Below are 13906 nucleotides of genomic sequence, written 5' to 3' on the forward strand. Positions count from 1 at the left end.
TGAGACGTAGTTAATGGGCTACTTAGGTGTGTGGCACAATCAGCGCTGCAGGCCCACTAGTAGCATTTAATTTTCGGGCCATGGGCACATCTAGGCCACTTTACTTGGGACTTACAGGTAATTTAAATATGCCAATTTGGTAGGAACCAATGTTACCATGTTTGGGGGAGTGAGCATATGCACTTTAGCACTGGTCAGCAGTGGTCAAGTGCACAGAGTCCTAAATCCAGCAAAAACAGGGTCAGAAAAATGGGCGTAGCCAGGCAAAAAGTTGTTGGATGACCACCCCAAGGCTGTCAGGTCTAACAGCAATGAGTAGTGATTATAAATTAATTATAAAATACAGCTCAGCAAGATAAAACATGTCACATCGCCGTATCCTCCTCAGCTTTGATGACGAATTGCAATCCAAAGTGAGTGCTATGCCTCCCCAGACTACATGTAACGTGAATAATATAGAGTTAATACAGCTGTAGATTTGTCAGCATTGCAGGTGCTTCAAGTAAGTAGATTTGAACACATTTTTGAGGGTGGCATGTTTCTCCTGTAAGCTTTAGGGGTATGCTGAGCTCTGCGGCCTCTCAGTCAATTACTCCCTGCAACTGACCGCACATTTTCAATTAATAGTTAACTCCCTGCACAAAACAACAACGACAGGACGACTCTTCTTAACTAAGACGCCTCACATGATCTAGCATCAGATCATTCGATTTACAGAATTGCAGGTAAATTGATGTTTCTATATGAACCTATAGCGCTATACATATTTTGGGAGATCTGGGGCTTTTTCGTTTTGAATTTGCTGCTATAAACCTTTGTATGCCTTCCTCATTAAAATGACGGAACAAGCATAAACAGCCATTAGAATATGCTAAATAGAGCACGCTCTGCCAAATGACCTGGTGCTTGCTGCTAAAAGGCTTGACTGCTTTAGGAACTTACGCGCGCTGTGTTTATGTATAGTGTACACAATATGCATTCTGGTCCGAATCAAAACAAACACAATGCACGGAACATCTTAGTAATAGCCTGGAGTCCAGATTATAGCTTTTTGCATTGTTAATTATGACAATGGAACACAGGGCCAAGACATGCGGGGGATTTACTGAGGCTAGGATGACACACAAAGTGCACACTTTAATTACTTCCAGGCCTAACACGGTGAGCACTGCGGCACTTCTGTCATCTTTGAAATGGTAACAAAATGAAAAAAAAGGTTTTGAAATATGAGCAAGGAGGTAATGAGATCAATAAATGTCAACTAGAAAAAGTAATCACAACTCTTGAGACTCACTGACCTTTCAGAAAATTCCAGAAATAATAGACTAGCTGATGATGAGGAGTCCTTTTACAAGGAGTACCAGCTACTTTTGCACAAAGAAAGAGTATTAAAGGCCGGCCTGTTATGCAGGAAGCCCTGTCTTCCAGGGACATTTTGTCATAATAATTAATCCCCTTGTTTTTTTCTTTTGTTCGACGAGTCTAACCCACATGGATTTGTAACTTGACCCATGGCTTTCAAGAGCACAGTAAAGTTTAATCACCCCTTTGTAATTTGAATGTCACAAGTCAAAATGACAGGAAAAGAGGACACGCTGCAGTAGTTCTTGTCTGATTGTGTGTCTTGCACAATAACTTACAGTAATTGGGCCTTGAAAATGATGAAAGAATTATCACTGCTTCAAAAGGAATAAAGTGCTCTCCTGTGCAGGGCTAATGATTTGAAGCGAGAAGAGTTACAAGCAGCCCAGGGACACAAGATTCTAACTATAGAAAACAGAAACTGGAAATACTGGTCGAAATATCACCGACGACCACAGATACCAAACGAAAATTAGTGTTTTTTTAGTTAACGTGTTCCCTAGTTGTATGCCTATTTTTGTCTATTGTTAATAAATAATTGTTTGAAAAGTGCGAAACTTATTAGGTGAAACAGGCCCGACAATTCTTCAAGATACACCCCTACCTGACACTGGCATCGGGTTTTAATAAAATCCTCAATTTAAAGTAGGCAGCAATCACAATGTCATCCTTCTCGGTCTACCTCCAAACATACTATAAAATGCAAATCAGCAAACTAAAACATTTATTTCCTGTGGGCGTTAACCCGCTAAGTCACTTATTCTCGTGGACAGTCACTTCTCTTCCTCACCTCACAGACCAAGGGAAGGCCTCACTGCTACCTTCTTTAGTTTGAACACTCCTCATTCTATGCCAAAGAACCCAGAGCCATCCACTCTGCCTAGAAGCAGAGCCGAGTTTTACATTTAAATTGAAACCCTATCTGGCGACCGGCTTCTGGTAGTTATCTACAGAACAATTTGATCTTCTTCTCCTCGATTGTCATGATATTATTTGCTGATGAAATCCTAGATCGACCTCACTCCCTTTCCTTTTTCAACATTGTTAAGACCTGAGGAGTATCTGGTCACCTTACTCACAGCTCCTTCATGTCCCAGTGTACCAACCTAATAAAGCTAGGGCCAGTGCTTAAGTTTGTTAAAAAAATAAGTGCCATGGCCCTCATCAGAAGGCTACTGAAGCTTGTACCACCCATTGCACATGCATGCCCTGCCAATGATAGTACCAACATAATTACTAACCATCACACTCTTACAAGTGTGATAATCCAATATGTTCCAGGCCCCCAAAGCTATAAGAATGTCTTGGGCTGTAGGGATTACTCATTTTCAATGTGAATTGAATCAATAAACAACTGGTGTTGTGATCATCTCTAAAGTAGACAAACAGCACCACCATGTGGCAGACTGTCATAAGTGTCGATGTTGACAATTAAGTGCTGAGCACCAGAAACCACTGGCTCAAATTAGGCACTGGCCATGGCACCAGCCCTGAACAAGTACTCTTTCAGCTAAACAGTGCTTCATAAATAAAATAATAGGTGCTGGATTCCAACAGTTGTCTCAGAAACCCACAGCGGGTGCTGACAAATGTCCCGGATTCCACCTCATACCTCTCTCTTCCACCAACATACATTCCCTACCTTTTATATCACATTCTTTTTTATCTGTGGTTTCTCCCTTTGCCACTATTGTCTGTATTTCTCTTCCTCCTCCTTTCCCCCTTCTGTGATTATTTTCTCTCTTGCTCTGGGTCAAAGTCTGAAGAGGTAAGGTAAGTGCTGGTGCCCCAAAATGAGTGCGGGTGGACTCCACCTGCAACCACCAGCTCCAAATAAGCAGTGCAGCCAAGGTATAGCCATCCCATGTCTGACCAGCATCCCCGCTTTCATAGGTGAATTTTCCATGTGGCCCTTAGGCCACTTAACAATCAAGAGAAATCATGTCCCTACTCTCCTGAGACCCCTGCTTCATGCCCTTGCATTCAAGAAGAATGCATGATGAACAGAGGAAGTGTTGAAGATGGAAACTATCATTCAAGCGGGCTAGGCACATCACTTCTTGCTCTCTGCCCTCCCAGTGTCTTTGCTCTTTATGTTGTAGTACCTTCATGCTGTGCTATCCTGATAGGGAACTGGCAGGTGTTGCCACCAAATGAACTAATACTGGCTACAATTCCAAGCTTCCATCAATAGCAAAAGGGAAATATTATATATCCCTGCATGGGAGCCACATCCTTGCAGACTACAGCAATGGCATTGCTATTCTGGCTTTCCGATCCCTAAAAGGTAGAAGAATGGATCAGAAGCAAGGTCATCGCAGCAGTGGCAATTAACATAAGAACAGAAATGCACAGGATGAAGGAGTTCTTTGAGTTCTTTGTCCCTGAAGCACTACCTGAGGAAGCAAAATAGGGTAAACTCAAGGAGGGATCTACTCACCCACACTTTTGATGATCTGTTTCATCCATTCCAACTTTTCCACCAGCTCCAGCATCACCTTCAGATGCTCCTATTGCAGGAGGTGGGATAGCTCTGGAGGCAAACATGTTCTGATCAACGCTGTATGATCTGAGACTTTGGAGAAGCGGGTGATAGGAACAATGATAACCACACAGATACATAGCTTTGAGTATGAACCATTCTATTTCATGCACAATGGGAACACATAGTGGTACCCATGCCCAAGGCTGATGATGTACCTTAACCCCCATTTCCATCAGGTTCATTCCAAACTAACTTAATGCAGTAATTCAACCGTAAACCTGGCAGGGACCATGGTTACTATTTTTGTTGATTATAGTCTAGATTAGTAACTCTTCACGTTCTAGTGCTTATAAAACATATTGTCAGTGGTCAGATCTAAGAAAATAGATAGTGAAAAGGTTTATAACATGGAAAATATATATTTCTTCCATCTTTTTAAATAAAAAAATCAAAACCACATAACCATAAAAGAAAATAGACAGCTTCTTGATCCTCATTTAAGGATACCACACACACAAAATTACCTCATTAATGCCATTCTCAAGGCCTGGCCCTTATAACATTTCTTCAAAGATATCCGCTCCATCCAATGTATCAGTGCATCAGTTATGCTCTACTGGTTGACCATTATTAATGGCTCTCTATCACAAGAAGCAGTCACAGATTTCTTAAATATACGTCACTCCTCTTCGACAAATTGTGGGATGACTCTAGATCTGTCAGGTTACTAAAGTACATGTCCTTGACGAACCATAATAAAACAGTTTCAGCTACTGCCTGAAATTCTTCGTACAATTACACTGTGAGAAAGAATACCTTTCTTGTGGTCTTTGTGGTCAACCCCATTTTCTTGCTGAATTTTATTGCTGGTTTTTAGTCTCTGCACACAGGAGCACCGCTTTACAGTGCCCAGTGTATGCGCTCTGGCACCTAAAACATGTAGAAATTGGGTAATTCATCACTTCTGTAGTTAACTTTTTTATAAGGCTATAATACACCTATGGCACAGAAAATTAAAATGCCATCTATGGACTGCAGCAAGCAGTGTGTCATACACTAGTGTGACAAAGGAAAACATTGCTTCAGGTCCACCAATTGAGTCTAACTGCTGGAATGTAAAACCTGCACTGCAATCTGTTAAAATAACCCTTTTGACAGGCCAAATCCTCCTTTTCAATATTTATAAGTCACCCCTTTTAGGACCTGTAGTCCACAAGTTTGGGTGCATTGTATTTAAAAGTGGGACATGTAGAAAATGAATCTTTCCATGTTGTTCCAGGGACAAGGACTTAACAGCTATTTTCATTGTAGCAGGCCTAGCTGTCCTATATGGAAAATCAAAGAACAGATTTAAATACTAATACCACATTTCAAGAATGAGACCAGCTAGAAAACAGTTAAATCACTATTTCTAATAGTTATTAAAATCCAATTTAATGGCTGTCAGATTGTTAAGAAATATTAAAGAAAAGTAACTTTTAGAAAGGTACCTTTTCCTTGCCTGAAGTTTCTGGAGGCTAATTTGCATTAACTCTGCAGCTTCCACAAGCCTGTTCTCAGCCTGGGAATAGGGGTGAAAGAGGTGTAAAATTCCTCCCAGGAACAAATATAGAATGGCTTGAATGCGCACAGATTACTCCTGTGAGTTAAACAGAATTTGCCAGATGTGAATGTGCCTCTCCTGTGGACACCTGAATGTCAACTTCTCATGAGATATCTCAACCTGGTATTGTGCCCTTTAAAGAAAGCAAATAGGATGCCTGAAAAATGATTGTCTATCACATGTCTACATGATGAAGGACTCTGCTTTTTTCCTAACAGAACCCCGTCTCCGGGTTTGTTGTAGGGGCAGTGCCTGCTTCAAACTGGATTTTAGAGTTAGAGGTAGGAGGTCACAAGGATTATCACATTACACTCCACATATACACCCGTTGCCCTCAAATCCCAAGTTTAGTGTGGCCAAAGACCTTTGCGATCTTGAAAATGCCCTGACACACGGCATTTTAGGTCTGTTTGCACTAAAGTAAGCAGGAACCAATGCAAAAATAGATAAGTCAGGGCCTGGGAACCTTCACTCCATTAGTCAGAGAGGGTGGCACTACCACAGGCTACTGAACCCTACAAATCTTGAGCCTTACAAAGCCTTCTTCTGAGCACTGATGGACTTGTAAAAGGATATTAAGCTGACCGAATCTGCTGCACTTGGCATCTGTGAGAAGTATCAGAGGATGGACTTTCTTCCACTTGAAATCCAATATTTCTCCCCTGGTTGGCTCTGGGAACATAAAACACTGACCTTTGGCAACTTAACTTGGACTGGGCTTTGCTTTTGTACTCTGCTAAATACCTAAGAGTCTCTAGCTGTTCCCCTGAAATCTTGAAGGCATGATATTGTATTCCTGTGGTTATTTGGGCACCAAAAAAAGGGTGGGATCTTTTTCCAAAATTTTCCTCCAGAGCTTCAATGGGACCAACTGTAACAAGTATTTCTCCGGAAGTCCCATGGTATAGGACTCATATTTAGGTTTGTCTCACATGAGAAGAGTTTTTCTTCAGAAAAACAACAGTCTCTTTTTAGATTGTGACTTAGAAACATTTTAAAACTTCCCTACTTCCAAGCCCTTGTGTTATCAATATACCTTGTCTACGTGGCATGCGTGCCATCAAGGTTGCCCACAAATTGCACCTAAGTCCAGTGGCAGCACATGGTCTTTGAAAGTGGGGGGAGGGGGAGTATGGGTATCAAAGTGAAAACAGTAAATGCTTTAAAAAATAGAATGTGCCCGAACACCTCTGCAATATGAATTCCATTTTGAAGCACAGCATAGCTGCAAATGGAATTAGCAATGTAGAGGTGAACAGGCACAGTCTATTTAAAAAGCATTTAATATTAATTAAACTGACACTATGCTGTTTGTGCCTCATAAGCTTTAGGCGTGGGATGGAGAGAAGACATCACATTGAGGGCAAGACAAAGTGCTTTGAAAAAAGCCAACTTGCCATTGGAAGTCAATCAACTTACATACTCTGCTGCTTCCAGACCTGTTCACTTGGTTCTCTTCCTTAGACTGTTTAACAAGGGTAAAACAAAGCAATGAAAGGTGGTGGCAGCTGACCAAACAACTGAGCCTTAAAAACATATTTATTTAATCAGTTTAAGATGTACCTTGGACATGCGCTATCCCCAGCCATCCTCCTGCGCACAGACCCAAGTTTCAAAATGGCACAAGGTATAAACCCAAAGCTTCCCAGCCAATCTAAGTAACGCTCTTGTGCTGTTTAAAATACTAAACAACATAGGAGCACTGCCAGGATTGGCTAGGTCAGGCAAGCACAACGCTTCATCAGAGACTGATGGGACTGAGTGTCTGCTATTACAGGTCCCACGTAGTATTGGTCCTTTAGGTCTGAACTGCACATGTCAGACGGGCCATGGTGAAAACACTGGTCAATCTGACGTGCAGTCAAGTTGCCATAACCTCAGCTGGTCCTGGTGGTCCAACAACAAAAACACTGTAGCCCTGCCCCAGTAGAAAAAAATAAGTGACAGAATGGGTATGTATTTTTTAGAAGTGAAACTAGTTTAATCATAAGTCTCTCGGAGTGAGTGAGCTTCCAGTAGGGGGTCATATTTTCTCTACGTTAAGCCTGTATGCTCTTTGCCAGAGCTACAGGGGCTGAGTTCCGGTTTAAATTAGTGAAACCTTCATAGACCTAGCAAGATAGTGACTTTATTACTTGCAGTGGACACAAATATAACATACCTCATAAACCACTTTGTCACACACATGATCATTTTGATGAGCTGCTTTCTGACTTTAGAGAGAGATGCAGTACTGAATCAGGAAATAGTCCATTGTATCTTTCACATTCTGGACAAAAGTGGTTCATGTTTCCTTATGCGCATGAGCCAGTCAGTGGTCTTGAACAAAGTGAATCCTAGTTGTTCCTGAGAATACTTAAGGAAAGAGTGGGTCTAAACTATGCAATTCTTAGGTGGATGTCTTTCTTTCTTGAAAACCCTATGGTCAACTGATTAAAACATTCAACACCAACATGCTACATAAAGGGATTAAGGCCCAGTACTTTAACACTGACTATTCAACATAAACATACAACCCTTGCCCCCATGCTGAACCATTTAAATATCAACTCTAATGTTTTGTTCTGGAACACTTACGTATAATTAAACATCTCTTCTCCAAAATATGAAGCCATAAAAACAAAGCATAAATATACAGAGCATAGAAAGGACGATATTTATATAAAAATCAATAGGTTAAACAATTAAAACATCATAGTCAGCGCTCTGCTCATGCCAACAATCACAGCCATAAAAGTCCATAGTGTCTTCTAATGATAAAAGTCACTCTTATAAAGTTTAAGGGCCATATTTATACTTTTTGACAAAAAACTGCGCTGGCGCAGTTTTGCATCAAAAAAATTACCGCCGGTTAACGCCATTTTGGTGCGCTGTGCGGGCGTCAAATTTATACTTTGATGCACGGCGGTGCAAACCACAGGTGTGAGTCATTTTTTTTTACGCACACCGCTGCGTTGAGTCGTAAAGCAAAACGACATTAACGCGGCGGAAATGACTGTGGGTCCATTTACGACCCGCAAACCGGATATGCAGCGTTTTTTGACGCAATAGCGTCAAAATTCCCCGCGAACACATCCATTTCAGCAGAGGAGAGCCAAAATGGATCCCAGATGCCTCTACAGACCCCAGGAAGATGACACAGACCAGGAACAAGCCAGGATGACCCACACAAGAACCAGGACACTTCTAAGAAGAAAATAAAGTGTCGCTTCAGTGCAGAGGAATAGGAAATTCTGGCTAAAGAGGTGACAGAACACCAGCACCAACTGTTTGTCACCTCAAAGTTGCCAATCAATAGGAGAGAGGCTATATGGCAACAAATTGTTGACAAGATTAACAGTGTGGCAGAAGTACGCAGAACAGTCATCGAGTGCAAGAAACGCTGGCATGACTGCAAGTGCAGGACAAAGGAAAAGATGGCCAGGAACAGGAAGGCAGCACTGCAGACTGGAGGTGGGAGTCCAGCACACCAGGAGGCCCTGGACCACATGGTCGCAGCCGTCATCCCTGAGGAGATCGTCACAGGGATTCAAGGACAGGACAGCGCAGACTACCAGGAGACAACACACATGCAGGGTAAGTCGCATGGGAATTAAAATGCACTAATGTTAACCATGAGCAGGGGGGGATACCAACCACAAAATGCATGGAAGTCATCATATACATGGAGTGGCATGGGTAACGGGGAATGGCATGGGGGCATGGCACAGACAGAAGCTGGGGCACACCATTACACTGCACCAACAACAGTCCCATGGGGGCTTGCTGCCATGCCAACGATGGAGCAAAGGTAAAGCCACGCCGGGAGGGAAGGGCACAACGTCAAACTGACATCCTGGCACACGTCAGCCGCCATAACCCCTACATTAACTAGGGCCCAATTAACAACCTCTAGCCATACCGACAACTGGAATGTAACAATGACAACAGTTGTCACTACCACCTCCGTTGTGTGTGCAACACAAGTAGCCAATGGCAGTAACTTCCCCATGGATCATACACAGCAAAATTTGAGGGTTTAGGATGACAACTCCAATAATCCCCTGAAACAAGACAAAGGCCCCAGTCCTGTCAAATATCAATGCCCATAGTTGTCGCAAACATCAGCCAATGTCATCAACAGTAGGAGCTACACAGTACTAAGGACATAGCCATGCTGCATATGTCAGTGTCCATCCTGTGCCTGGGTCACAATGTAACATCCCAAATGTCATACTGCTCAGACAACAGCATTGAGGGGGAGGACCCATGTAACTGGTCACTGAAAGACACCAGCACAGTCAAGAGGAGGAAATAGGACACTGCTAGGAATATCAGGGCAATCCAATGTACCACACATTCACAACATCAGCTGTACACATTACCAATGCCAACATCCATATCGTGCCATAACAATGCTATGCATAGGATACGCTACAAGTCAACTACATTTAAGTGGATGTGAAAGATCAGAGACTGGGGCAGGTCAAGATTGTTAAGTGTGCTGCCAGTTCCATCAGAGCACCCACAGCCAGTGAAAGGCCTCACCATGAGAATGGAGGTAGACAGAGGCTTGAGTAGGACAAGAAGGTGGCAATTCACTATTTGACCAGAACAAACACATAGAGGAGATGATGCCGACAAGTCTAATAACTTACCACAATACATGTGACATGCAGGTGGGCCATAGGCCTGGGAGAATGCCCATCTGAAAGACTGGAGCAATAAACACGAAACAAGATCACAATGTGAATTCATCACAAGGCAGGCATGTCACATCACTAATGCCACAACACACACATACTAATTGTACCCCATTTCATTGCAGAGGACGATGGATCTCCTGCGGATATGCCTGTCCCAGAATACCCTGATGACATGGATGACGAGCTGACAAACATTCCCTAGCAGACCATCCAAGAGGTCCTTGGAGCCCTCCAGACCCCACCTTCAGTCACAAGGAGGAGCACAGAACAAGCAGCCATCACAGAGACCCCCACCTACCACCCCAATTGTAAGAACTGCCAGCTCCAATACAGCTGAGGACTCAGACGACCCAGGCACCAGCTTTGAGAGAACTGTAGTTGGGGTACAGTGGGAGCTGGCCAATGTGGTGCGGGTGGGGATGCAAACCATGGGAGCCATCCTAGAAGGGGTGCGTTCGTGCATGATGTCATCTGCAGATCAGGCAGCAGCCATGCAGGCGCTAACATCCATCCTGCAAGGACTACAAGAAACTGTCAAGGAATTCACCACTGCAGTAAGGGAGTTGCCACAACACCTTGCACCCCAAACCTTCCACTGCATGCACGAATGCAATCATGACCCCCTCAGGGCCGACCTGGCTGCCTACCATTGTGATGTGGCTGCTATTCTTAAGAACCAGCAGATCCTCCTTGCAGCAGTACTGCCCTTAAGACCTTCACAGGTAGCAGTGACCGGGATGTCTGACTCCACGTCTTCTAACACTGAGGTGTGTGTTGCCCCTTCACAACCACCACCAGCAAGGACAGAGGAGACAACACATACATCAGAAGAAGAAGACATGGAACAGATCACATTCACACGGAAAAGAACCCGGAAGCACTAGTCCCTGCCACATGACCAACTATTACCAAGGTCCTGTGTTTTGTAACATGCCAGTCTTACAACAACTCTACTCAATGACTGTTCTGCTAACCACTGTATATCTTGTCAGCCTGCCCAGTGCTTGTCTCTCTCTTACTCATTGGTAAATCCTGTCCCTCTGCACTGTCTGAAACATCCCCCCAGCATGTCAAAAGCATTTTCCTTTACCCCTTGTGTAGGATCACAATGGAAGATGTCACTTTAATGGACTCACAATCATGGACAATGTACATATAGCACTACAGCACTTTTCAATAAATAGCACTTACACAACAAATCTGTCTCTGGGTAATGTGACACATCAACTGTGCAGTAGATAACTGAAATGTGCCTCCTGTGAAATAACATAGCTTGTCAATACAACTGTCCTGAAATTATGTAGTCAGATAAATCTGCACAGTGGCCAGGATTGCATCATACTCTGCCCTTCCTGAGAGTATATCTGATGAAGTGAGAAACCATACACCATCATGCTGTGTTGGACAGAATAATGCTTCCTCAAGGGATACCTAAGTCATCAAATAAAGGCAGCAAAATGTTGTCACCATGCAATACTAACACACATAACAGTGCACACAAATCTAAGCAAACACTCCAAAAACTGCATGAATGAAGGTGTCTGAGTTTACATCTAAATAGGTAATCATGCAGAACAGTGTCACTAATGATCTATGTGAGTCATGAAGACGATACTACAAGAGTGCTCACGACAACTCATCTTATAAGGGTGTCCTTGAACATCACACTGCAGTCAGACCTAAAACTGTCCCCCCAATACCAAGTCTGGAAGCACTGTTTGTGACTTAGAAAACATACTTATCGACAAAAACACGTTGGGATCCATATTAACTGTGATTGGTGGTTGCAACGAATGGAGGAATCTTTGCAAGGTAGCTCTGTGGTAGCTGCCAATCTTACAGCTCAGTTGAGATTTGTTCGTAGCATAGGACACAAAAGTAATAGTACAAAATTCATGTACACCAATGCCAAGGCCATGATCAAGAAGCATTTAACACATACTGTAAAGGGTTCACTATATATTTATTAAATGGTAATCACAGAAGAGGAAACTGAGGGAAAAGTCTTACCTACCCTAATCTACCCTAACTACTCATTACCCACAACTGTCCCTAACTAACCTAACCTAAACTTACTTATCACATGTAACAAAACGTTCTAAACATCAACCCCCCATTATGAGACGGGCCACATGGAGGACAACAGATACTAACCTAAACACATACTATACTATCCTAAACAAATATATATTTTTTGTATTTTTTGATAATTTTTTTTTTTTTATTTTTTATTTTATTTTTTATTAAACACACAAGAACCCCAACATAGCCCCCCAACACACACTTGATAAGTAAAAATAGAAAGAATCAGGACCCACCACCCACTAACACTAACTAAACTAACAGCCTATACTAATCTAACACTAAACCCCCTAAGCCCACTAAGTATGAGAACAAGTAGGGAGGGGAGGGAATCATGTCCATCGTCATCAAAGTCTAGAGGTTGGCCCTCCGGAGGGTCCGCTTTATGGACAGCACATGCCGGTTCATATGGCGAACATCCCGGCTCAGATTACAGATTTCCCTTAACACACGGTCCATCTTACGTTCCATTGCCTGGAAAGCTGTAGGGTCAACTGTTGGAGCTGGGGCAGTCTGGGTACCGGCGGAGGAGGTTTGTGGGTGTGTAGAGCCAAGGCCTGTGGGCTGCCCTGAAGGTGTTGCACTGCTGGGGCCTGGAACAACAGCAGACGTTGGGACAACAGTCCCAGCTGTGGGTGGTGCCACCTGGGTGGAACTGGTGGTTGTGTTGGTGGTGGCTGTGGTGGGCAAAGTAGGGCCACCCTGTGGGAAAGCCCTCCATGCTCTGGAGGCCCGTTCATGGCAGTATCTACAGGCCATCCTCCTGAACCCCGACTCTACCAGCAGGATATGTTGATATCTCATGGCCCTCCTCTGGAACTCACGGACCTGGATGGTTGCCATGTTTGCAGCTGTGAAGACAGAGGCAAATAATTTACATTAGGAACTGCATTTTCTGAAATGGCACAAGAAGTAAATCAGACAATACATCTACTGTACTTGTAACAGCTCATATCACCATACAGATCATTGAATGTCCCTGAGGAAGTACATGGCAGGCCAGCCTACAAAGGTCACATCACACATAGCACATCCAAAACCTATGAGATGGGTAACAACTGGCATTGACTTGCCGTCTGAGTTCTGCCAGTTATCAGCTAACAATCATGCTACACATCCTCCGCCAATGCCTGGGCTACAGATGTCAGTGTACGGAATGAAAAACTAAAGCCACATGGTCTGCAAGTTGTAACTGGACTTGCTAGTATAGTACTCATGTGCCATACCTGAGTGTGTATACTAGGCTCCGACCAAACAGTCACTTATTCACATGTATGTGTAACATACTGTTAGCATCAGTCCTAGGTACCCTATTCACAAACCCATGCCTGTGTTGGGGGGGTGGGGTGGAGAAACAACGAACAATTCCAAACATCATGGACACCCAGGAGTGTATAGAAAACTACACACGTTTGGCTCTACACACACATCACAGGTAAGGTCTATCAACAATTATGAGTCTGCAAACCCTTGACCAATCATAGCGCCACACATGTCAGGAAATGCAGAGCTTGGTACACATCATATACTTCCAGTAAGGCATGACTTACACCAGACACAGAGTTGCAAGAACACCCATGATCATGATTAGCATGCACACCTAGGCCATTGCACTCAAGTTCCACATACCTGTAGCACTACATGTGGAAGTACATGCTGCTAGGAAGTTCTACCTACAGTTTATTAAGT

This window comes from Pleurodeles waltl, chromosome 10 (assembly GCF_031143425.1).
Source record: "Pleurodeles waltl isolate 20211129_DDA chromosome 10, aPleWal1.hap1.20221129, whole genome shotgun sequence".
Classification (NCBI taxonomy): Eukaryota; Metazoa; Chordata; class Amphibia; order Caudata; family Salamandridae; genus Pleurodeles; species Pleurodeles waltl.